Below are 27,566 nucleotides of genomic sequence, written 5' to 3'. Positions count from 1 at the left end.
CTAGCAGAACAGAGACTACAAATTGCAGTGGTTCATCTACACAGGTCCAGACCAAAACTAGGTTACACATTAGACATATTACATGTTAAAAGAGTTTTAAAGTACACTTTGAGTTAAAATACAGAGTTAAAAACTGTTTAGTATAAAAAACTATACAAAACAGTGACACTATTTGCTTATTTTATAACAGATAAAATATACAATTTGGAATATATAAAATTGAAACACTTTTGATAAGCAAAATCAATATAGCTAAAGTTGTTATTTTTTTCCCATTACCTTCTTAAAGTAGAATAAGTTAGGGAAATTATTTTTGCCCTGAGTAATCCTGTTAAAAATTTAACGTTTTAAGCCTATAAGGAATTGACACCTATATGTGAGTCAGATTCATCCCCCAAAAGATAAGTGAATAAAGAATACAAATAAATACATTTCCAAAGGAAAAAAATGCAAACTATCCACAACTATGTACAAAAATGCTCAAACCACTAACAAGAAAATAGAAGTAAATCAAAACAACTCTGAGTTATTATTTCACACCTATTAAACTGGCAAATACCACAAAAGAGAGTATAGCTTATACAGAAGGGGTCATGGGAAAACAGGCATGCTGACACTCTCCTGGATCACTTAATAAATGCTTGCTGATTGATTGATTCCTTTTAATTTGATAAAATGTTTTTTTAAGTTTGGATTTAATTTTGTTTAATCACAAAATCTTTTTCACTTAGGTGAAGTTATCTGAAAATAGGTTTACCAATAGTATTTCTAGTTTCTGCACATGAGTAAGGATACAGCAGAAGTATAGGAAGCAACGGGCATAAACAAAGAGTAAATAAATTGTCCCTTTTTATAGATGATATGATGGAGTGCTTAGAGAAACCTACAGTGTCAACTAAATTAATTGAAATAATTATTAACTTTAGCAAAGTTGTAGGATATAAGATAAATCCACATAAATCATTAACATTCCTATATACAGCCAACAAAACCCAACAAGAAGAATTAGAAAGTGAAATTCCATTCAAAGTAACTGCAGAAACTATAAAATACTTGGCAATATATGTTCCAAAATTCACTCAAGGACTATATAACTCTAAAAGACTCTGGAGAAATCAAGATAGACCTAAATGATTGGAGAAACATTAATTGCTCATAGGTAAGTTGAGCCAACATAATAAAAATGACAATACTACCTACATTAATGTACTTATTCCATGCTGTATTAAATTCCTAAAAGAAAATTTTATTGAGCTAGGAAAAAAACATACCCAAATTCCAAATACCAAAATATCTAAATGGAAGAGTAAAAGATCAAGAATCTCATGGATAATAATGGAAAAAGTAGGAAGGAAGGTATACAGTACAAGATCTCAAACTCAACTACAAATCAGTAATAATTAAAAAGATGTGGTGCCTGTTTGTTTTTTTTAAACAAAGATTTATGGGTGGAACAGATTAGATACAAAACATATAGAAGCAAGCACACACAGTAGCATAGTGGTTGATAAATCCCAAACCCCCAGTTACTGGGGAAAGACTCCTAAAGACAAAATCTCTGCAAAAAATTGGAGAGCACTATGGTAAAATTATGTTTAGACCAATACCTCTCGCCATATTCCAAGATAAGTTTTAAATGGATATGTGACTTAGATATTTTAAAAATCACATCACAAACAAATAAAAAGAACAAGGAAGAAAATACCCTTTTAGATCTTTAGAAAGAGGATGAGTTTAAAACCAAACAAGGGATAGAGAAGATCATAGAGGGAAAAATGGTCAATTTTGATTATGTAAAATTTTAATAGTTCTTGTACAAACAAGTCTAACATAGTAAAATTAGAATGGTAATTGGGAAATTATGAAGGAATGGAAAAATCTTGGCAACATGTTTCTCTAATAATTTGTCTAATTTCTAAGTTACATATAAAGAATGAATTCAAATATATAAGACTAAGAGACATTTCCCAATAATCAAATGGTCCCAACTAGTCAAAAGATATGAACAGTTATTTTTTTCAAGGAAGGCATTGAAGCTATCACTAAGGATTAGAGAAATGCACACTAAAACAACATTGAGGTTCCACCTCATACCTATCCGACTGGCATATATAACAAAAGAGAAAACTGACAAATGTTGGCGACACTGTGGGAAAACAAGCACACTAGTAAACTGTAGAACTGTGAATTAGCCCATTAATTCTGCTTTTTTTTTTAATGCCCCTAGTTTTTATTCATTAATTCAATGGTTTGGGATTTGTTTGGGTTTTTTTTTTTTTTTGCTTTCAATTTTGTTAATGTCTCCTTTGATTTTCAGGATTTACATTCTGGAATTTAATTGGTCTTTTAAAATAATGGTTGTTTTGTGTTTGTTTGTTTTAGCTAGAGGTCAAATTTGTTAATCTGCTCTTTCTCTCTTTTATTGATGAAAGTGTCTAGAGATAGAAATTTTTCCCTAAGTACTGTTTTGGTGGCATCCCAAATATCTTGACATGTTGTGTCATTTATAGAATTTTAAAAATCAAATTATTCTTTCCATGATTTGTTAAATTATCCACCCATTAACTAGGACTTAATTATTCATTTCCAATTAATTTTTAATCTTTGCCTCAAAACCCTTTATTGAATACATTTTTATTGCATTATGGTTAGTAAAAGATGCACTAACATTTCTGATTTTCTGCATTTGTTTGTAAGGTTTTTATGCCATAATACAGGGTTGAATTTGTCAAAGTGCCATGTACATTTTAAAACAGGTATAATTTTTTCTACTGACATTTAGTATTCCCATATTCTCCAGAGGTCTATCATATTTAATTTTTCTTTCTTGCTTTTTTTTTGGAGGACAATTGGGGTTAAATGACTTGTCCAAGGTCACATAGCTAGTTTTTTTTTGTGTTAAGTGTCTGAGGCCAGATTTGAACTCAGGTTTTCCTGATTCCAGGTCTGGTGCTCTATTCACTACACCATCTAGCCACCGCCAAATCTAATTTTTCTAAAATCCTATACAAGTTCTTTCATTTCTTTTTTGTTTATTTTTTAGTTATATTTATCTAGGTCTGAGATGGTGTAAGTTGAGGTCCCCCATTATTATAATTTTATAGTTCATTTTTTTCTCGTAAGTCATTTAAAATTTCCTTTAAGAACTTCAATCTTAAGCCATTTGGTACATATATTTTTATTATTGATATTAACTCATTATCTATGGCAACTTTGGCAAAATATTTTCCCTTGTTTATCTCTTTTCATTAAGTCCAATTTTTGCTATTGTTTTGTCTGAGATCACAATCACTAGCCCTTCTTTTTTTGTTGTTTTCCTTTTTTTCAAATGCTTTATTAACTTCTGATTTACATCATTTATTTCTTCCAGATTTTGAGTTACAAATTTTCTCCCCATTTTCCCCCTACCTACTGCCCCAAAATAGCAGTCCCACAGGATATTCCCTCCTCCAATCGGCTCTCTCCCATATTTTGTCCCATACCCTCTCTGACTTTCCAGTAGGATACAGTGGACCTCTATGCCCCAGTGCCTGTATATCTTATTTCCCAGTTATATGTAAAATAATATTAATAATAGTGTATATATATACACATATATTTTTAAACATTTGATTTTAAAACTTTGAATTCCAGATTCATCCCTTCTTCCCTTGTCACCCACACTTACTGGGAAGATAAGCAATTCAGTATAGGTTGTACATGTGTAGCTAATGCAAAACATTGCCATAGTACATATATTGTAAAAGACTGACTATATTTCTCCCTCCTATCTCACCTCCCACTTGTTCTATTCTCTACTTTGATCCTGTCCCTTTTCAAAAGTGGGTGCTTCCAACTTCCCTCCCCCCCAGCCTGCCCTTTCTTCCATCATCCACCTTCTCATGCCCTTCCCCCCTAATCTCCTGTAGGGTGAGATACCCTATTTAGTGTGTATGTCATTCCCTCCCCAAACCAAATTCAATGAGAATAAGGTTGACCCATTCCCTTTTGCCTTCCTATTCTTTCCCTCCATTGTGACCATTTTCCCTTGCTTCTTCTATGTGAGTTAGTGTACCCCATTCTGTTTCTTCCCATCTCCTCTCATTATATTCCTCTCTCACCTCTTAATTTCACCTTTTAAGTATCATCCCTTCCTATTAAATTGGTCCTGTGCTCTCTATCTATGTATACCTGTAAACACATATAACACATATACAAACATTCACATATGTATTCATATACCCATATACCCTCCAATATATTCACACACACACATATATATTTCTATTCCCTTCAACTATTTTCATACTGAGAAAAATTTCATCAGTTACAATTGTTGTTTTTCCATGTAGGAATGTTAATAGTTCAACTTTGATAAGTTCCTTATGATTTCTTTTCCCTGTTTACTTTCTTATGCTTCTCTTGCTTCTTCCATCTGAATGTCAAATTTTCTATTCAACTTTGGTTTTTTCATCAAGAATGCTTGAAAGTCTTCTATTCCACTGAATGACCATATTTTCCCCTGAAATGTGATACTCAGTTTTGCAGGGTAGGTGGTTCTTGGTTTTAATCCCAGCTCCTTTGACCTTCCGAATATCATATTACAAGCCCTTGGATCCCTCAGTGTAAAAGCTTCCAGATCCTGAATTATCCTGATTGTGTTTCCGCAATATTCAAATTGTTTCTTCCTGGCTGCTTGTAATATTCTCTCCTTGATCTGGAAACTCCAGAACCTGGCTATAATATTCCTAAGAGTTTTCTTTTTGGGATCTTTTTCAGGAGGTGATCAATGGATTCTTTCGACCTCTATTTTGCCATCTGGTTCTAAAACATCAGGGCAATTTTCCTTGAGAATTTCTTGGAGGATGATTTCTAGGTTCTTTCTTTGATCATGGCTTTTAGGCAGTCCAATAATTTTAAAAGTATCTTTCCTGCATCTATTTTTCAGGTCAGTGGTTTTTCCCATGAGATATTTCACATTGCCTTCTATTCTTTCATTTGTTTGGATCTGTTTAACAGCATCTTGATTTCTCATAAAGTCACTAGCTTCCATTTGCTCCAATCTTTTTCTGAAGCAATGATTCTCCTCAGTGAGCTTTTGAGATTCTTTTTCCATCTGGCAAATTCGGCTTTTTAAGGCATTCTTCTCCTCATTGCCTTTTCGAGCCTCTTTTGCCATTTGAGTTAGTCTATTTTTTAAGGTGTTATTTTCCTCAGTCAGGCTGTTGACTCTCATTTCATAACTTTCTTGCATTGTTCTCATTTCTCTTCCCAATTTTTCCTCCACTTCTCTTATCTGCTTAAGGTCCTCTATGGCCTGTGACCAGTTCATATTTTCCTTTGAAGCTTTTGGTGCAGGAGTTCTGACTTCACTGTCTTCCTCCTGTTCCATGCTTTGTTCCTTTTTGTCCCCCAAATAGGAGTCTAATGTTGGATTCTTCTATTTGCTTTGCTTCCTTTGCCTGGTCACTCAGTCACTTGACCCCTGGGCTTTTTGCCACAGTAGGACTCTGCCACCAGACAGGGGAGCTTTGTTTGAAATGCTGGGGGTTTCTCAGCTGCCGGAGGTATTAGTTGGGTGCCCTCTCTGAAGCCTCCACACTCTCTGGCAAGCTGGTCTCACACCCAGGACCTCTACCCTAAACTGCAATCCAGATCCAAGCAGGTTAAAGCAAGAGTGATTACCCCTCAGACTGGTGGCTTTGTCCCCCTACACTCTGCAGGCCAGGAGCTGAAGCTGCCATGTGGCAGCAGCTGCGCTGCAGCTCCTCAGTGCGTTCTTGCCCCGGGGGAAGAGCCCGATGCACTCCCAACTACGGGATCCCAAAGTCCACACTGCACTGATCTCTCATTTTGTCGTTAGTATCTATGTGTTGATAATTCTGGAACATAACAGCTTCTGGTGATCTGGAGTCCCTCTAGCAGGTGGTTGGTCAGGACCGCCCTGGGGCTAAAACCTCCAGCTCACACAGGCTTGGGCTCGGCTCCCAGAGTGCTGTGCTGGCTGCTTGCTGCCGGCCTGCCAGGCTGTCCTTAGAAGGAGGTTAACTTCTCTGTGTCACTCTGTGTGTTCTGTAGCTCCAATGTTTGTTCCTAGTCCCCTTTTATATGAATTGGAGGTGGTGGGAGCCAGAGCCGCAGAGCTCCTGTTTCTACTCCACCATCTTGACTCTGCCCCTCTTTTTTTACTACAGCTGAAACATACTGCTCCACTACTTTATTTTAATTCTACATGTATCTTTCTCTTTCAGGTATGTTTCTTATTACCATATGTTGTTGGATTTTGGTTTCTAATTCATTTTGGTATCCTCTTCTCTTTCTTGGGTTAATTCATTTCATTTACATTTACAGTTATAATTGTTAATTGTGTATTTCCCTCCATCTTGTTTTCTTTTTTTTTCTTCTCTTTGCTTCCCATCTAGGCTAGTCATTCTAGGAAGTACTTTGAAACTATGCCCAGAAAACTGCCAAACTGTGCATACCTTTGACCCACCTATACCACTACTACTCCTATATCCTAAAGAACACAGAAAAGGATCTGTAGATAAATACATATATATTTATAGCACCTCTTTTAATGAGAGTCAGAAATTGGAAAGCAAAACAATGTCTTCCCATTGGGGAATGGCTAAGCAAATTATGTTTGCATCATGCACGAATGTAATGAAATATTATTGTAATATAAGAAATGATGAAATGGACAATTTCAGAGGAAACTAGAAAGACCTTTATCAACTCACACAGAGAAAAATGTTCAGAACTAGGAGAAATGATTTATGCAATCATAACTCTGATCAAAGCAATGACAAATTACAAGTCCTAAAGAATGATGATGAAACATAGTCTTCGTCTCCTGACAGAGAGGTGATGAACTTAAAGAAAAAGGAATGTTTCAAGAATGACTAGTGAGGGAATTTGGTTTACTATATTAAGCAGATACATACTGAAAAATCTATGTTTCCGTTTTTTCTTTTTTTTCTTTTTTTTCTTTTTGGAGGACAATTGGGGTTAAGTGAATTGCCCAAGGTCACACGGCTAGTTTTGTGTTAAGTGTCTGAGGCCGGATTTGAACTCAGGTCCTCCTGACTTCAGGACCAGTGCTCTATTCACTGTGCCACCCTAGTTTTTTCTTTTTCTTTCTTTTTAAAAAATCACTTAATGAAAGTTAGAGTAGTGGGAAGGACAGGTAATTTTTTTTTATCTGTTACTTAATTTTTTAAAATATATTTTAAGAAAAGGAACCACAGGAGTCACTTGTTATCCAAGAATAAATAATATGGGGGAAAGGTCATTTAAGGTGAATTCATTTAAAATAGGGACCAAGATTTCATGGTAAATGGCAGTGGGGGGGGGCAAAGAGAGAAGGTTTGATTTAGACTTTATCTTGAAAAATGAAACAAAAATTATGAAAATGAGCATTTTGTTTCTTATTTAACAAAATTTTGCTATAATTAATTGCAACTATGTGCTATGAATACATATGAACAACAGAATGATCAAATAATGGATTGAATATTGACTTATTGCTATAATTTCTTTTTAAAAAATGTGACAACCTGATATTATACCCCTGAGAGCTCTTAATATTTTGATTTTCATATGATTTTCTTTTGAAGAACATTCTAACAATCAATGAGAGACTTAGCAATAAACACCATTGAAGGGATAGACTGTTGTTTAGTTAGCAGAGAGAAGTATTTTAGTTAAGACCAGCATATTAGTGGTTAGTTAATCTGTGAATATTTTTGTGTTTGTGATGACTTTTATTTCCTTATGCATCTCTTTTTGGAGGCAAGATGGTATATTGGACAGAGGCCTGGCTTCCAAGTTGGGAAAACATGGATTCAAGTCCTTCCTTGGATGTATGCTAGCTAGTTTCTGAAAAGGCAAAGAAACCAAAGACCAAATTGCCACATTCCCTGGATTATAGGGAAAGCAAGGGAGGTCCAGGGGGAAAAAAATTGCTTCTGCTTCATTGACTACATTAAAGCCTTTGACTGTGTGGATCACACCAAAATGTGGCAAGTCCTCAAAGAAATGAGAATACCAGATCATCTTACCTGTCTCCTTGAGAGTCTGTATATGGACCAAGAAGCAACAGTTAGAACTGAACATGGAGCAACTGATTGATTTGAGGTTGGAAAAGGAGTACAATGAGGCTGTATATTGTCATCTTATTTATTTAACTTACATGCAGAGTACATCATGCAAAATCCCAGACTGGATGAATCAAAAGCCAGAACTAAGGTTGACAGGAGAAATAGTAACAATCTCAGATATTCAGATGATACCACTTTGAAGGCAGAAAATGAAAAAGACTTAAGAAGCCTGTTGATGAGGGTAAAAAGGTAAAGAGTAAAAGATGGTTTGAAATTTAACATTAAAAAAAATCATGGCATCTGGTTGCATCATTTCCTGGAAAATAGAGGAAGAAGAAATGGAAGCAGTGCCAGATTTTATATTCTTGGGCTCAAAGATCACTGCACACAGTGACTACAGCCATGAAATTAAAAGATACTTGCTCCTTAAAAGGAAAGCTCTGGTAAACCTGGACAGAAAACTATAAAACAAAAATATCACCTTGCTGACAAAGGTATATAATCAAAAGTAGGAATTTTGCAGTTGCAGTATGGCTGTGAAAGTTGGACTATAACAAAAACAGAGCACTGCAGAATCAACACTTTCAAATTGTGGTGCTGGTGAAGGCTTTTGAAGGTTAGTTGGACAGCAAGGAGATCAAATCAGTCAATACTTAAAGAAATTAATTCAGGCTATGCACTAGAAGGTCAAACACCGAAGGTGAAGCTTAAAACATTTTGGCCACATAATGAGAAGACAGGAGTCATTGGAAAGGACCCTGTTATTGGGAAAAATTGAAGGCAAAAGGAGAAGGGGATTGGCAGAGGATGAGATGGACAGATAGTGTCATGGAAGCAAAGAATATGGGCTTGGACAGACTTCAAGAGATATTGGAGAATAGAAGAGCCTGACTTACTATAGTCCATGGGGTCATGAAGAGTCGACATGACTGAAAGACTGAACAAGGAAAGTTATGTAGCCCTGGATAAATCATTTAACTTTTCAGGGCCCCCAAGATTATAATTTAAATACATGGTGCCAGTCTGCACTGGTGGAAGGAGTTTCCTCAAGGAAAATTCCTTACACCAATAAGATTTCATTGGTTTTGAGTCAAAACAAAACTCAATGTCAAACTATAGATATAAATCAGTGGATTTGGTAATGATGATCCTTGCATATCATTTTTTCCTTCACTGCCATGAGAGTCAGGCAAGGGGTGGGGGGAATGGCACTGAATTCTTTGGAAGAAAAGTTATAAACAATCTAACAAATCATCCCTGACATAGATAGTCCCTAAAAGAATACCCTCTTCTATTTCCTCTTTGTATGTGTATTTGTTTTGGGCAAAACACGATCTTTCCTGACCTGAAGGAGGAACTTACAGACTAAACTAACAAACAGCACATTACAGAATAAAAAACTGAAATCCTAGTCAAACTAGTTAGAGAAAATGGGGGTGAGAAAGGGATTGGGATAAAGTGCAGAACTGAAAAGATAGCTCTTTGGGTCATTTTTATTTAAAACAATAACAACAGCTGATCTAGCCAGTTAGTAGTTCTGTAGGGTTTTTAAAATTTGCAAAGTACCTTGCAGATATTGTCTCCCTTAATCCTCAGATTGTTGTTCAGTTGTATCCCACTTCCTGACCCCACTTGGGGTTTTCTTGGCAGAGGTACTGGAGTACTTTGCCATTTCCTTCTCCAGCTCATTTTACAGATAAGGAAACTGAGGCAAACAGAGTAAAGTGACTTGCCCAGGGTCTCATATCTTGTGTTTGAGGTCAGATCTCAACTTAGGAAGATGCGTCTTCCAGACTCCAGGCCCAGAACTTTATTCATTACACCACCTAGCTGCCCTAATCCTCCAAAAACCTTGTAAAACAAAGTATCCCCATTCTATAGAGGAGGAAACTGAGAATAAGAAGTTAAGTGAATTGTTCAGGGACATGCAGCTAGTAGACGTCTGAAAGAGGATTTGAACTTAGATCTTCTGGACTGCTAGACTCTAAGTACAGTGCTCTATCCATTGGGCAACCAAGGGGCATAGGGCAAAGAGGGTAAGAGGGTTGGGCTTAGAATCAAGAAGACCCAAATTCAAATTTTGCCTCAGACATATACTAGTTGTGTGATCCTGGACAAGTCACTTAACCTCTGTGCCTCAGTATCTTTACCTGCATAATGGAAATAATAATAGAACCTACCTTCCAGGATTGTTCTGGAATCGAGTGATATAATATGTGTTTGCAAAATCAGAACTCAAACTCAGGGCTCCCAAGTCACTGTACCAGGCTGGTTGTTTCAACCCAAATTGAGACAAATCATGACCATTCTCTTCCAATTGATCCCGGGGTCTGTTTTGCAACTGAGGCTTGTGTCACTCTGAGTAGTCACTGTTTTTGCTATGAATAAAAATGATGGACTGATCTCTGAAAGAAAGGATAACATATTGTTTTCTTCAGTGAAATAAGAGATTTTAGTGACAGACTAGTTTTTTCATTTCACCGAAAATTGAAGGTGATAATGATATGTTTGCCTTTTTTTCTGTGAAGTTTGAAAGTATAATGAATTCATAATTCTGTTTTCCCTGTTTTCACAGATGGAAAGACTCTTTGGACTGCACTGCCTGGAATCACTTCATATTTACTGACTTTTTTTTCTTACAATAATCTTCCTTTCATAACACTTTCTAGTGGTCTCTAAGGAGTTTATTTTCTTCTCTTCAGGAAACATGAACTTCAGCTGTTTCCTATACTCCCATTACAATCCCTCAGGCTCCAAAAATCAACACGTGGTTATAATAGCTAGTGTACAGAGACTTCAGGGTTCATATTCTGAACATAGATGTATACACATTATATGTGTGTGTGTATCATATAGTCTATTAAATTCAATAAGCACCTACTATGTGCAAAAAACTGTACTAGGCACTAAATATACAGAGACAAAAAAAATCTAAAATGTGCCCTGCCCTCAAAATGCTTACATTTTACTGGGATGGGAGGGGAATACAAGATAAAAACAAAGAAGTAAATATAATTTATACAAAGTAATAAAAGATAAATAGATAGTGCTAATGACTGAGGGGGTAGGGAAAGGCTTCATGTAGAAAGTGGCACTTGAGGTACATTTTCAAGAATGCTAGAAATTATAGGAAACTGAGGTGAGAAGGGAGTACATTCCAGACCTGAGAGACCACTAATGTAAAGTCATAGAGGTAAGAGGCGGAACATTGTGAATGAGGAAACCTGGGAATAGAAGAAGGAAAGAAGAGTAGCCTTCCTGGAATGGAGAATGTATGAAGGGCAATAATATGAAATAAACCCAGAAAGGTAAGTGCCTCATGCCTAGTAGTAGGTACTCAGTAGATGTTTTGTTGAATTGTATTAAATAGGCATATACATATTTTCACACTAAACTCACCAGCCAGGTGAGTTTAATTGCCACCTTTAGGTAAAGATAGATTAGATAGGTAGTTATATATAGATATAGATAGATTGATAGATACATAGGTTCATAGATACACAGGGACATAGATGCTAGAGAGACTCACAGATAAATTAATAAAAGATAAATATATACATGAGAGAGAGACTGGGAGAGACATAGTGGATAGAGGATAGCTATATAGATAGATGGTAGATAGAAACATGGATAGAGAGATAGTGAGTGAGATAGATAATAGAAAATAGATACATAGATGCTAGATAGATAGAAGATAAATATATAATTAGATAGTAGATACATAGAAAAACAATAGATAGTTGGTAGTAATATAGATAGATCATAGCACATAGATAGTAGATAGATGGTAGGGAGAAATGTGGATAGGAAGATAGATAGACAATAGAGAGAGAGAGAGAGATAGATGGATGGATGGATAGATGGATAAGACAGACAGATAGATAGATGGATAGATGGAGAAAGAAAGAGAGAGAGAGAGGGATCATTGAAGAGTTTGCTGGGTGACAAGAATTGTGCTAAGCTGGAGATACAAATTAACCTTAAAGGAGCTTATTATTGAATGGGTGACGACAACCCATGGAGATTTGGAAAGGAGTGAGGTGAAGGAAAGTCTCCAAGAGGAGCAGGGGACAGGTGAGGAGGAGGAGGAGTCCAGTGAAGCTTGGCTGACATCCTTCCTGAATGGTGGTCCAGGAAAGGGAGTCACACATTTGGAGAGCCAAGCCTCAGAGAGTAGATTTTTTTCCAGGTGGCAAGGCAGCAGGCAAGGAGAAGGAGAAGTCTGGAAAGGAAGTTTAAACTCAACTCTGCCCAAGACTCAGGGATCAATATTAGCCCTACAAGAAGCAATATAAGCAATCCCATGGCAGTGACTTACCAGTTCTATATTGAGTCAGTATTTCTGATCCTATTCTGACACTGATACCCTAATTCCTCAGTAACTGGGTTAAACCTTGTTCCTTTGTGACTAAATCCCTGCTTAGGACGTTGTTTCCTCCTGGAGACTGAATTTTCTCCCTTTGACCCCATCTTTTTATGAATGAGCCCTTGATACCTGCTACCATATCTCACCAATGGTAATAGTGGAAACTCGTGGCCTCCTACTACTGTCTGACCTGCCTCTGCCTGGATGAACACCATGCCCCTTGGACTCAGTCTGGAATTTTGACTGGAGAATGATCTTTTGGTTTCAGACATCTCTTTTTGTGTGTGTCTGTCCCTGAAATAATAATCCCTTAGCTTTGTGTGCATTCTCCAACATTTGACCTTTAGTGAACTCAAAATGGCTGCCAGGGCTCCTGGCCCTGATCTTCCTTGGTCTGGCCAGATCTCATTATTATCTGGATCATGGTGGTGACAGCAGAAAGCAATAGGAACAATATAAGATACACACACACACACACGTACATATTTTACAAGACATGGTCCTAGTCCACTTAGAGTTGGCAAACTGAAGTTATAAACAAGATTAACTAAACAAATTCATTTGACCTCTTCCCTTTCACCCAATCTTATGGAGTAGACTGTTGCTAACTGAAATAGCCATGGGTCACCTCAAACTCAAGCAAAAGTCCCTGTCTAGAAAGTTCCTCTTACACCACTTCCAACTTTCTTCTTCAACAAATGCCAGATCACGGCCTAAACCCGAAAGCTCCCTGAGATTCTACTCCCATCTTTCTGTCTGGCACCCAAGTCTATATATCACATTAAAACCTCTGGATACCTACCATTTCAGGTCTCTTATGTGAGTCTAACTCAAAAGAAAAATTGTGGGTTTAAATTTTTGGATACATATATAATATATTTGGGTATTAAAGGATTGGAGTTGTCTATGTATTTATATGTGTGTGTGCATGTGTGTGTGTGTGTATGTGTGTGTGTACCCATGATTTTATCAGTATGGGGAACTACCAGCATTTAGAATCTCTCTACTGATTGAGACAGGCAACACATATTTAACTCAGTCTTGGAAAATTGCATGGGATCCCTGAGCTGTTATGTAACATGTCCAGGGCTATACAACCAGTATATATGCCAGGTAGGACTTGAATTTGGGCCTTTTTGACTCTGAGGCCAGTCTTCTATCCTTGCCTCCAACTGCAGTGGTAGCCATACACCCCACTACAGAAGTTCCCCATTTTGACTCCAGTACCCTATAAAATAATTAAAATACATATTTTTTGCAAGAAACCACAGCACATCAAGTTTCTAAACTCACAGCATTTTCATATCTCTTGGGGGAATATGCTTGCTTGGAAACTGTATTTACAATAAAGAAGGGTCCATGGTGTGTGGCTAACAATCTTTTAGCACTCATAAAAAATATTCCCCTCTTCAGAGTCTGGGAGGGAAGGCTTTATGCATCAAAGTCCTACCAAGTGGTCTTTTAATAGTTTTGGGGGTGGGAAGAGGAAGAATGAAGAAGAAACTACCCTAAGCTGCAAGTGCTGTCTCACTGACTGACTCATGAAGGGACTAGATTAGAAATCCCCTTCTTTAAATCATCAGTAACAAAATCAACTATAGGCTTGTCTTTCTAACAGGCCAGAGAAGTCCTGTTTACAGTCATGGAAATTTTTCTTCAAATTTATTTACCTCATTCAGCAATTGTTATCAGATGGCAAATGTCTGGCCACATACTCAACTTCCTGTTTATAGATACCTCATCTTTTCGATGAGTCATCAACTATTCTCCGGACAGGGCCACAATAGGCCCCATGGGTGTTTCCCAAGAGGCTGCACAAGTTTTCTAGACGGTACTGTGTGGGTTGTGTTCCTTCTTCTGTCTTCATTCATAGCAGAACACTCATTGAGGCTGCCTACCGCCCAAACTCAGGAGGAAACACAATTGCTTCAACTCACTGCATAACCATCAGTGTAATTTAGGGGAACTGGGATACTTTGAAAAAAAAATCTCACATTTACTGGATCTAATGAGGTTTCAGGGATTGTTTGGCAGGCCCATGATGAAAGTATAAAGTAGGTAGTCTGTCCTGAGAGGTTTTTTTCCAATTTTTGGTGGATAAAAAAAAAAAATCTTCCTCCTACCTTATCCATGAGGTCCATGCTGACCACATGGTACCTCCTGGATGCTCAGGGCTCCACCCTTCTGACCTGATTAATCTACTGGGGCCATCTCACCCAAGCAGCATTCTATGTCCTAGCCAGGGTGGGGAACCTGCAGTCTCCAGGTCATGTGTGGCCCTCTCGATCCTCAAATGAATGGATTCAGGCACGTGTATTCCTGCACTTGAGGACCTAGGGGGCCACAAGTGGCCTCGAGGTGGCAGGTTCCCCACCCCTGTAGACTTTTCTAAATACCTTTTTTCCTTATCTAATTTTACCTACATATTCTATAACTCTGGGATTCTGCTTTCATATTTCCCAGGTTACAACTAGCTAGCCTGATAAACTAAGTCCTGTTCATGGAAGGAGGACTAATCTTCAGTCCTTACTGCTTTTTCCTGTCCAGATAACACTTTAATAGGGACCTTCTCCTCTCTTTGCTATAGAACAAAGAGAGAGCACTCTAATGATAGTACTACCAGACCAAGTAGAAGAGAAGGCCCTTCCCATGGCTACCATGGGTGAGAGAGATCTGGGAACCTTGCCCTTGATATTAAAGGTGTCAAATGAGTGACCTGTAGCCAAGACTATATAAATTGGGAAATATTTAACACAAAATAAAAATATAACAAAACCTAGATAGTTATATTTAAGACTGAGCCACTGTGAAGCTCCAAGGTGTCCTGCACAGATTAGCAGCCCCATTTCCATGTGAGTTTGACAACAAAGCTTTCATCATCACAAACAACTTTTGCTTTAAGCTGGGGATTTCTAACTTGGGGGAAGATTATCCCTAGAAGCTTGTCATCAAGTACATCACAGAACAATATTTGGTAAATAGCAATATTATCCTATAAAAATTAATTATTTTCTTTATTTTGTTTCTTATGTACATATACATACTAAATCTTAGAATCTCTTTCCTATCATATCGGATTGGGTTATGGGAAGATCTACTGAAAATCATGGAAACAGTGCATAGGTAGACCCAGTACAAAGGAGAATAAGAACCCAGCAGGGATATTGTCTACTGCTGCTGCTTTGTTTTAATTAACAAAAGGATAGGAAAGGAAAGGAAACCATACAGGGGGAAGATTGGAGATCTCGGAGTCATAGAACCCGAGTTTGAATCCCTGCTGTTTTGGTTGCTGTTCAGTCATTTATTTCAGTCATGGCCTACTCTTTGTGACCCCATTTGGGGTTTTCTTGGCAGAGATGCTGGAGTGGTTTGCCATTTCCTTCTCTGGCTTATTTTACAGATGAGGAAACTGAGGCTAATTGGGTTAAGTGACTTGCCCAGGGCCACACAGCTAGTAAGTGTCTGGGATTGGATTTAAACTCAGGAAAATGTCTTTCTGAGTCCAGGACCAGCGGTCTATCCACTGTGCTGCCCAGCTGCCTCCAACAACAAATACATTATCTTCCTGTAGTTATTGAGAGGGTGGTAGTTGAGGATCACCCTGTTTATACTAGCTTTCTGCATTCACAGAAGAGCAAGGCTGCTTACTGAGGCACAATTGCCTCAACTCACTAATTGACCCTCAGGTCTCTTCCTTTTCGGGGGCTCAGTTTCCTGGGTTTCCTCACCGCTAACATAAAGGGGTTGAATTAGTCAACAAGCCTCTTCCAGCTCTACATCCAGAGCTTAGGATTCTTCATTTAAATCCTTTTTCTGTTATTCTCCTCCACCATATGACCTGTAAGTTATAATTTGCTCCATATTTTACACAGTCACCTCACTTGGCGACACCATGGTCTTGATGGAATAGACAGGTCAATTTACCAGAACAGTTTGACACCTTGCTTAGAGCATTGAAAGGTTAAGTGACTTCTATCAAAGGTAGGACTTTTTTATTTTTTTGCTTTTTAGAGGGGGAAGGCAGGGCAATTGGGGTTAAGTGACTTGCCCAAGGCCACATGGCTAGTAAGTGTTAAGTGTCTGAGTTCAGATTTGAACTCAGGTCTTCCTGACTCCAGGGCCTGTCCTCCATTCACTATGCCACCTAGCCAGCCCAAAGGTAGGACTTGAACCAAGGTCTTTCTGGCTTGAAGGCTAGCTCTCCATCCAATATGCTGCAGCCTCTCAATTGTTTTGTTTTTATCTTTGTATCTCCAGCACTCAGTACAATATTTTACACATAATAAGTAATTAATAAATATTGATTGATTGAAATATAGATTTAAGTCAGGAGTTCCTGCCTTGAGGTCCAGGAACTTGTTTGTTTTTTTCTTTTAATATCTTGATAACTATACTTCAATACAATTGGTTCCCTTTGTAATCCTATGTATTTTACTTTATGCAATTAAAAACCTTAATCCAAGAAGGTCCATGACACAAAAAGGGTTAAGAGCCCTCCCCTCTGAAACTGCTTCTCTAGTCTCCCAAAGGTCCACCTGGAGCAGAAGTTTGGGCTCTGGCACAACTGGGAACATAGAGATTGTTTCCATTATCACAAAAGTAAGACTTCCATTCCCCCCCTCCCCACCCTACCCCCCGGCCAATCCCATCCCATCTCCCACCCCCCAAAAGCCAAAAAGCCAACCTGCTTATATGTCTGCCAAGAGTGCTCAATAACTGAGCCTTCGGCAGAGTCAATCCCCACCTGCTGAATAGAAACAGATTCAGTGCTTTGATGGTGACTCCGACTATGCACATGGCCCTCTGATTACAAAGCTTGCCTTTGGAAGGGACTATTTACCGGTTCTCTGTAACTCCACCAAGGCACCACTGGGGAGGAAGCATAGGGGTGTGCTCCGTATGGCTGAATCAGAATCCATGTTTCACTTTTTTCTGTGATCTGGCCTAACCTTCCTGGGACCCTGGGTAAATGATGTTCATCTCTGATAGGACTATGATTATGTCAATGTGTTCAAGTCACCTGGTCTAAAGGTACTGCTTAGGTCTGGAAGCTGGGTCAGTCAAATAACCAATAAACATTTATTAAACGCTTACTGTGTGCCATTCACTGTGGGTCTTCAGAGGAATGAAGTTTGCAAATGGGTAAGTTGCTCTATGAGGTCATTTTTTGGCCGGGGAGCCTGGAGCTGTGATTTCATTTGTGTAGGGAGCTACCAGTCCAGAAACTCACTCTACCAACACAGATCAACAACAATACAGCTCTGCAATTTCTAGTTTCAGAGTTTCTTGGGACACTGAGAGGTTAAGCAACTTGCCAGTCTCACACAGTCAGAGGCAGAGACAGAATTTGAACCCAGGTCCCCCAGGCTCCAAGACTGGATTATTTTGTCACTGCTACCATCATCATCATCATCATCATCACTAGTACTTACATATCAAGTTACAGTTTGCAAAGTTCACATATATTTTATATATGTTTTCCCTTTTGATCCTCACAATAGCCTTATGAATTTGGTACTATTATAATCCCTGCTTTATAAATGAGGAAACTGAGGCTTAGAGAGACCAAGTCCTGGTCATGCAGCTAGTAAGTGCCAAAGGTAGGATTTGAATTCATGTCTTCTTAAGGGCCTCTCTCTGTACATCTCCTGTGGAGCTCATCTCCTATCTTAATCTATCCAGCACAACACAATCTGCTGTTTGTAGAGTACCAACTATTTTTTTTTACTACAGTGTAAGGGACTATCAGGATAAAATCCATATAAATATTAAGCAAGCTATATAGTCTCACATTACTCTGTTTAGTTTTGGTGTTGGTGTACATTTAGATTGGTTTTTACTTCCCAGTTCAAACCAGAACACTCTTAGCTATCCTGACTTCTTTGAATCCAGAGCCTTTCTCTCTGGGTCCCACAGGCACTCCTCACACCTGAAATCATTCTCCTTGTCAACACCCAAACCCCAATTTAATGGCTTCCCTGGATTTAGAAAAAAGCTCTGAGCATGTTCTTCCATTTGGAATACCCACTAATAATAATATTAATAATAGTGAATGTTACTATAATTCTTAGTCTGCAAAATACTTTACAAATATCATCTAATTTTATCTTCACAAGCCTGAGAAATAAATATTTTTTATTATGCCCATTTTATGGATGAAGAGACTTAGAGGTTAAGTGACTTGGCTAGGGTTATACTGGCTGAGGCAGGATATGAACTCAAAGCCAACACTCTATGGACTGTGCCACCTAACTGCCTATAAAAAAATAATAATCTATGAGCCTTTGATTTTCCTTGGAAGGCAGGTGGCACACTGAGAAGGGAGCTGGGCTTAGGATCAGGAAGACTTGACCTGAAATCCTCCCTCTGATAATAATTTCTTTGTTACCCTGGGCAGTCTTTGACATCTCTTAGCCTCAGTTTAGGGCAGCTAGGTGGCACAGTGGATAGAGTGCCAAACCTGGAGTCCAGAAGACTTATTCCTGAGTTCAAATCCATCCTCAGACACTTAATGACTCTGGACAAGTCACTTAACCCTCTTTGATTCAGTTTCCTCATCTGTAAAAAGTTCTGGAGAAGGAAATGACAAACCATATTAATATCTCTGCCAAGAAAATCCCAAATGGGGTTATGAAGAGTTGGATACGACTGAACAAAGACTCAGTTTCCCCATTTGCAAAATGAGGGTAGTTAATCCTGTGATTCTGACCCAGATCAACATGAGTTCCCAGCTCTGCTGGAATAAGCCTATCCTGTTCCTTCAAGAAAGTGAGTGAGTCCAAAGCTTGGGGGTGTTGGTCATGTTATCATCTGCCCCTGAATTTGTATGTAGCTTCTAACTTTGGAAAGCATGGTCATATCTATTCTTACCTTTGATTTGCTAAATTAGGATCAGAAGGCAGGAGCTCATACCTGTGACTATCCTAAGCAAACCAGTCAAGGTAAAGGCACAGATCTGCAGAAGCATTTTTAATAAATGAGAACCCCCTTGTTCACAAGCTCCCAGTTCTTTGACCAACTTTTTCTTGGGACTAAAATATTTAATATTGGCTCTACTCTCATGAAAATGTGGATAACATTTTAGAGGCAGGAGATGTTCAAGTAAATATGTCCAGAAATTGGTGAAAAATTGAAGAATGCTGGACTGCTGCATCTGCTTTAAATCATGGTCTTCAAAAGACAAATATACAGAACTCCAACACACAACTGCTAAAAATATGCCTTAGTCATTAGCCAAAAATGTATTTATTCTTGGACACATAAAAATGCAGACCTTGTAAAATATGTAGGGGCATGCACTCTCAGAGGAAAACAAATTGAATAAAGCACCAGATGAAAGAGTTAAAATGAACTTTTAAGCCTTTTTTGAAAGGCAAAAGGGGAAGGGTGGAAACAGTCCAGGGTGAGGGCTTGGTTGAGAGGTCAATGGTGAGAGGTTTGCTCAACCAATGAGAAGCCAGCAGGAGCAGTCAGGACTTCACTGTCCCTTTGAGGGAGGACCTGAGCATCAGAATCTGGCCTCTCCACCTGTTCTCCCTCCTAGGAGAATGATTAAAGGAAACAAACAAGCATGTGCCTTAAAAACAAAATACGAACTTTGTACACAATTACAGATACATCATATCTGTGATGACTAGTTTTGATAGCCTGAGCTCCTCTCAGCAATGCAAGGTTATAAGACAACTCCAAGGGACTCAAGATAGAGAGGGCTAGCTATATCCAGAGGAAGAACTACCGAGTCTGAATGCAGATTGAAGCAAACTACTTGCTCTCTCTCTTTTTGCTTTCTTTTGTTTCTTCTTTCTTGTCGTCCATTCCATTGGCTATATTTCTTCTTTACAACTTGACTAATGTTTAGTGTGAAGGTATTTGTAGAACCTATATTGGATTGCATGCCACCATGGGGCAGGGTAGGGGAGAAGGGAGGAAGGAGGAAAAAAGTTGGAACTCAAGGGATTGTGGAGCCGAATGTTGTAAACTAAAAGTAAATTTAAAAATTAAAAACAAAAAACAGTCATTAATGTGCAAAATTGGATTAGCTTAATGGATATTGGAGACCAATTTGGCAACTGGGTTGCCAAGTTCATTTAAATTATAACTAAAGATGCTACAGTTATAGATATTTGAGAGGGCCCAAGGAAATCTGTAATTTAGTGGCTACCTATTTGCATATGTCACTGTATTGAATGCTATATAGATTAAGTCTACCAACTAGTTATTTGTTCGTGACAGAATCAAGGAGTCTGGCAGAAGACTACACTCTACATTCCCAAAGTAATCATCTGAAGGATGCCAGCAAAATGACTTCCAAGAACAGTGAGTCATTCCCCCTTTGCGACAAGTGCTCCCTGTGCTTGAGACACAGTGGATGCTAGTATCCTGGGCCTGGAGTCAGGAGTCTCAGTTCCCTCAACTGTAGACTGGGGATAGTAACAGCATCTGCCTTGTTGGGTGTGGTAAGGATCAAATGACATAATATTTGTAAAAAGCATTTAGCACAGTTCCTGACATATAGTAGGTGCTATGTAAATTTTTATTCCCTTTTTTGAACCCAATTTTCCCTAAGCTCCATATGTTATCTGTGGGAGAAGGCATCACAAACTTTTGTAGTAGGGGACTGTTATATACGAATTATTGTTAATATTGGTATTAGTAAATTGTATTTTTTACAATATTATGTAATGATATTGTAAATATTATATTTAATAATATTGTAAATATTATATTAAATAATATTTACCAATACATTTTATATTTAATTAATTATAATTAAATTATATAATTTATATATAAATATAACTTATTTCTATATTATATATAATTATAAATTATATATTTTATTTATAATTTTATTTTTTATCAATTTATAATATATGATATAACTTATATACTATATAAATATAATTATATATTAAAATATAATATAAATAATTTAAAATAATGATTAAATATATCTAATATTTAATAATATTGTAAATATTATATAAATAATAATAAAATACTAATTTGCAATTAGTAAGTATTGGCTTTAAAAGCTAATCATTGGAAAAGGCTGAACAAGTTGTGGTATATGATGGTGAAGGAATACTATTGTGCTATGAGAGAGTCCTATGATCTTAGAAAAACATGGAAATAAATGCATGTAGTAATGAATATTGAAACAAGCATAACCAAGAGAATGGTATATACAGTAATAACAATATTGTTTTAAGAACATGAGAGAATATGTTATTTTGTCTAGTATAAATACCCAAAATAACTATAAAGGACTGAAGAGAGATGCTATCTGCATCCAGAGAAAGAAGTAATTAATAGAAGTATGTATAGAATAATTGTGTGTGTGTGTGCACCCATTAGTATGCAGGGAGGGAAGGAAAAAAAGAAATTTACATGACAATTTTGTTGTATATTTGAAAGAAATAGCAAGTTGGGCATAGTAGATTTTCAGCTTCAGTAAAATCATCTTTTTTATTGAACTATGCTATGGAAATGCTTGTTTTATTCCATAAATTAAAAAAGAAAAAAAGAAAAGCTAATTGTCTGGTTGAATAACTGATTTCATAGATAATCATGGGAGAAAGATATAATTGGTGAGGGCTTTTGAGCTATTGATTTTGAAAACTACCTCTAACCCTTCAGGGTTTCTCCTAAAACTTTAAGGGGCCATGATTTGGGGAACTTTTCCTGCCAGGGTGAGAGGGGTTTGGGAAAGTAGCTCTAGAAGATGTATATAAATCCAACTATGTTCAATAGCTAAGTATCATTGGGAAGGGCTATCAAGGTAAGCTTTTTTCTGTAAAAAAAATAGACATCGAAGAGTACTGGTACCAACATCTAAGGGCTATGGGAAGATTGAGTAAATTAAAGGAAGTCATCAGGCTCATTTGTCCTTTTGGGACCTCAGGCTCTTCACAAGCCCCAGTTACGGAGGAGAATGTACCATAAATCTTAAGCCTCTATGTATTTGTAGGTGGCATTTATTATTATCCAGTGCATTTTGGCACAGATTCTCTCTTATTCGACTTTTGCAGTTATTTTCCTTTCTATTTCCCATAAACATAAGGCCTAAGTTATCAAGTAAGTGTTTGGTTTAGAGGGAGAGTCATGGGAATTGCATGTTTAGACAGAGAGGAAACCACAAAAAATTCATCACAAGAATTCATCCTGTGCCAATTAGTCAGGGAAATTTTCATGAAAGATGTGTTTTTAAGTCTATAGTCTGTATTAAGAAGGCCTTTTGTGTTGATGATGGTTCCGTTTCAAAGGAAATGACAGTAAAAATAATGTAATTGAAACACATTCTTTGGCACAAATATGGCACCCAGTTCCTGTTTTTCACTATTGAAAGCATGTTTACTTCTAGCATGGTGGAGTAGAATGAGCTCTAGCCTTGGAATCAGGATGACCTGGGTGCAAATCCTGCCTTTGTCAATAACTAGCTGTGTGACCCTAACTGGACAAATAACTTACTGAACCACAGCTTCTTTCTCTGTAAAAAAAGAAAGGAGATAATAATCTCTAACAGACTTATTGTGAGGCTCCAGTGAGTCAACCAATGCAAAACGTCTTGCAAACATTACCACTTTTATAATGTCCGTACTTATTCTTATTAAAAATACTAAGTCCTAATGAGCACCCTCCCAATTCCAGAGGCTGATGGGAAAGCCAACCACAAAATATTAAAAGAAATCTCTCTGTTATTTCATCAGGCCCCATTCCTATTTTGGGCTTTAAGAACAAGCCAGACAAAGTCTGCCCTGGACTTCACTGAAACAAATCCTACAGTTAGATGGGAAAGGGAAGGAGCCCATTGTTCTTTACAAGGCATGAGTCAAAACATGGCTGCAGGAGGCCTGCTTATCTACCCACACATTAGTGCACTGAGGCATTTCCTGAGCACAGAACTGTTAGGAGCTGGCAGACCTGGGGATAGCAGACAGATGTGATCACCTGGAGGGAGGTGAATAGTGTTTTGTTGAGCCAGCACTGACTGACACACTTGAGACGAGGACAAAGGAGCCCCACACTGGAAGCCAAACCCCTTGGCAGCACCTGCATTCCATATACCTAAGGGGGTTTCTAGGGCAGGCTGCAGAAATGAAGAATCAGCTGAGCTCTTGCCATGCTTGAAGTCCTGTCTCTGATTTTCTATTGCTGTGATCAAGCCCCAAAATAAATCAAAGCCATGAGTTGAGGAGTAAAGTGTCTTGAATTAAAATATCAGGGTAGCAAACCTGCCACCTTGGGGGTGCAGGGGGGAATGTCCAGTGGATTTCCCAATCAAAGAGACCCATGAGAAAGTTTTTAAAGTTTTAGAAGGAGATGAGGAGGAGAAAGTATGAAGAAGCAAGGCCTGGTCATGAGACCCCAGTGGTCATTGGCAATCTGGACAAGCAAAACCACTTCATTCTGGCTCTTTTGCCCTTCATACCATGAATCCCCATGGAGAGGGAAAGGGCACTATGATCCAGTTTGAGCCGGGCTCTCCATAGAGCAACATCCTTGGTGGAAGGACCTAGGGTGTGGTTCAGTGAAACTTAATCAAGAGTAAATATCCTAAAAGCAGAAGTAAGGATATTACTGAAATTCTGACTGTACAAGGATCAACTAAGGGAGCAGCAGCCCATATTACTTTTGGCATTAATATTTTCTGTCATATTAACAGTTGTTCCGTCACTGTTGAAAGTGAAGGGGGACATTTCTACTTCATCATCATCCTCATCATCAAACTCCATTCAACAAGCCTTCCATTCTCTGATCCTCCTACTGCTGTCCTGCTGAGCTCCAGCAATGTTTACAGAACACAGGAGTGTGCTGGTAAATGTTTAACAAATGAGCTCTCTGGGGAAAAAAATGTATACCCACACTTTAAAATTTAACCCTCATTATTAACACTTTTAAGTCTAGACAATCAACAAAACAATAAATCAAGCCCTGATTTGTAAAGATGCCAACAGTTCAGTGGTTAGACCTGGCTCCAGCACACCTCCAGTTGAGAGAGTGAGCCCAGAGGGGATGCTATCCCAGGATATTAAGAGGCTCTATTTCTATCAACAAAGAAAACAAGGCAGATAGCTAATCCCCACTCTTCAATCATACAAATATGTATTTAGAATCCAAGGGACCATGAAACCATGGAGTCCAATCTCCTCATTTTACAGATGATCCTAGCTATTATTATTATCTATTATTATTATATATGCAAAGTGAAGTAAGTAGAACCATGAAACCGTGCACAATGACTGCAGCAATGGAAATGGGAAGAATAACAAAACGATCAAAACCAAATGCTGCAATTTGGAATTGTGTAAACAAAGTGACTAAAATTTCCATACCTTTTGATCCAGAGTTTCTACATCTAGGCAACTACCCCAAGGTCCTTGTTGTCTTTTTTTCTTTTTAAGACTCTAAAAACACCAAAATATTCATAGCAGCACTTTTAAAAACCATTTTTATTTAAAGTTTTGAGTTCCAAATTCTGTCCCTCCCCTTTCCTCTGCTCTCCCCTCCCTGAGACAGCAAGCAATTAAATATAGGTTATACATGTGCAATTATTTAAAACATTTTCACATTAGTCATTTATGACAGCACTTTTTGCGGTAGCAAAGAACTTTCCATTAGTTGGGAAATAGTTAACAAACTGCAAATACATGAATTGTAATGATCTATTACTGTGATGTTAGAAACAATGAACATGATGTATATAAAGAGGCATGGAAAGACATATGAACTGATGCAAAGTAAAGCAAACAGGGCAGATAAAACAATATTCACAATAATCGTTTTTGCTATTTCATCATGTCCAACTCTTCCTGGCTCTGTGGACCATAGCACACCAATACTGTCCATGAGATTTTCTTTGTAAAGATACTGGAATGGTTTGTGATTTCCTTCTCCAGGGGATTAAGGCAAACAGAGATTAAGTGACTTGCCCTGGGTCACACAGCTAGTAGGAATCTCAGGAAGGATTTGAATTCAGATCTTCCGGACCCTACACCCAGTTCCCTATCTACTGAGTCAACTAGCTGCCTCCAGGCAATGTAAATAGAAAGAACAACAACCACAAAACAATCAAAACTGAGTATTGCTAAATTATAATGATGTAGGTTGGCCCCAAAGAAGAAAGATGAGAAGACATCTCCTAGGACACTGTTCCTTTGCAGAAGTAGGGGTCCTTGCGATGGGGCATTGCATGTAACATCCACTTCTATTTTTTTTAATGTGATTGGTTTGACTGACTTTTCTCTTTTTCCTCCTTTTAAATCATTTGTTATAATGGATGGCTCTCTGGAAGGGAAGAAAGAGAGGAATATAAAGGGGAAATATAGATGATATAAAATTTTTTTAATAAGTAAATTTAAATTTATATAATTTATAGATTATATTATACAGGTAATATAACTATGTAACGATTGATAATCATTTCAGATCATTTGAACCTCAGTAAGGTCCAGAGCCTGAACTAATCAATCAGAAGAAGTTCCTCAGCCTAACAAATATTTTCTTCTCTGAGTAAACTCAGAAAATACCTCTTCTTGTATCAGATGTGGCTAACTTAAGGGCATTTTTCCTTTTCTGTTTATGGCCATTAAGAATGAGACCCTTAACCTGAGACACTACCTTGAATAATGGGACTTTTTCTTATCTTAATATTTTATGGACATGTGCTATATGGTGGCATGTTAATGGTAAAGAAAACAGATATCCTGGGTCATAATTTCAATTGACACTTTGTCAGCTCTCTTAGTTTATTGTATTTGCCACCTATTCAATTAAGAAAATTCCTTTCTCATAATATGGTTAAACATATATGGAGACCATAAGTTTGCATGATGTAGAGACCCTGAGTTGGGATTGTTCTAACACATGAAACACGTGTCATTCTTTTACCAGACAGTCAGAACTTACACTTTGGCTCCTTGTACATACACCTTCACTAGTTTCAGCTAGATTTAAGAGAATAAACAATATGAATTTATGTGCCACCTAGATTGCTTGTCTCTTTTAACCAAACTTTCAGGTTGGTACTATAAATATATAGATATAATATATAATATAGATAATAGTATACAATTAATTATTAAATAAATGAATAAAACCTATTTTAAGAAACAATGCTGTGAAATTATGACCAAGCTTGGTTCTAAAGAAGAAATCATAGGATCATAGATCTAGGGCTAGAAAAGATCCCTAAGGTATTCTAGTCCAACCCTTTTATTTTTCAGATAAGGAAACTGAGGCCCAAGGAGTTTAGGTTACTTGCCCAAGGTCACAGAAGAAGTAAGTATCAAAGATGGGATATTAATGAAGTTACCCTTGTCTCTGTGAGCCTGGATCTCTCCACTGCGCCACCGTCTTAATATGAAAGGGCACTTCTTACCTGTAATGTTAATGGGATATAAGATCTTTCCTGCCGATTAACAGTCCTCATATGAAGCCCATTAAGAGAAGCTTGCTTAGGGAAGACTTGCTTGTAGGAAGGCTTTCACACCTTTTGCTAATTTCGAATTAAGAGGGTTGTGATGCAATCTGCCTCTAAAAAAAGGTATATATGCTTTGGTGTTATCATTTTCCTTTGGGGGCTAACTCATTGGAAAAGTGTTCTTGTGATTTGACCAGATGAGACTCTGGGTAGCCATTAAGGAGCCCCCAGCTTTGAAAAATCTAGATGTTGGTGCTTCTCTCTTACCAGAGATGTACTATGTACATATTGCCTTGGTCAGACAGTTGGATCTGTCTGTTGATCTGTGCTAATTTCTCAGAGAGTCTGTTGGTCTTTATTTCTCTACTTGTATTTTTTCTATTTTCTTTGTATTTTCTCTGAAGTTCAGGGTGCTGACTTTTCCCCTAAACTAATGAATGTGATTAAAAATATTCCTGACTCCTTGAATAACTTAAGGGCATTTTTCCTTTTCTGTTTATAGACATTAAGAATGAGATCCTTAACCCAAGACACTACCTTGAATAATGGGACTTTTTCTTATCTTAATATTTTATGGACATGTACTATGCTGTGGCATGTTAATGGTAAAGAAAACACAGATATCCTGGGTCATAATTTCAATTGATACTTTGTCAGCTCTCTTAGTTTATTGTATTTGCCACCTATTCAATTAAGAAAA

At 37.6% G+C, this 27,566-nt stretch overlaps 1 pseudogene; it reads left to right on the top strand.

Annotated features, from left to right (window-relative positions):
- The first annotated feature begins 8,184 nt into the window (after positions 1-8,184).
- LOC138167593 (src kinase-associated phosphoprotein 2 pseudogene) overlaps positions 8,185-27,566 on the top strand; it is a 64,435-nt pseudogene continuing 45,053 nt past the window's right edge.

This window comes from Petaurus breviceps, unplaced genomic scaffold (genome assembly GCF_028583685.1).
Source record: "Petaurus breviceps papuanus isolate PSGF00001 unplaced genomic scaffold, PetGlider_PUasm1.0 229, whole genome shotgun sequence".
Lineage (NCBI taxonomy): Eukaryota > Metazoa > Chordata > Mammalia > Diprotodontia > Petauridae > Petaurus > Petaurus breviceps.
This window is presented reverse-complemented; position numbering and strand designations above follow the sequence as displayed.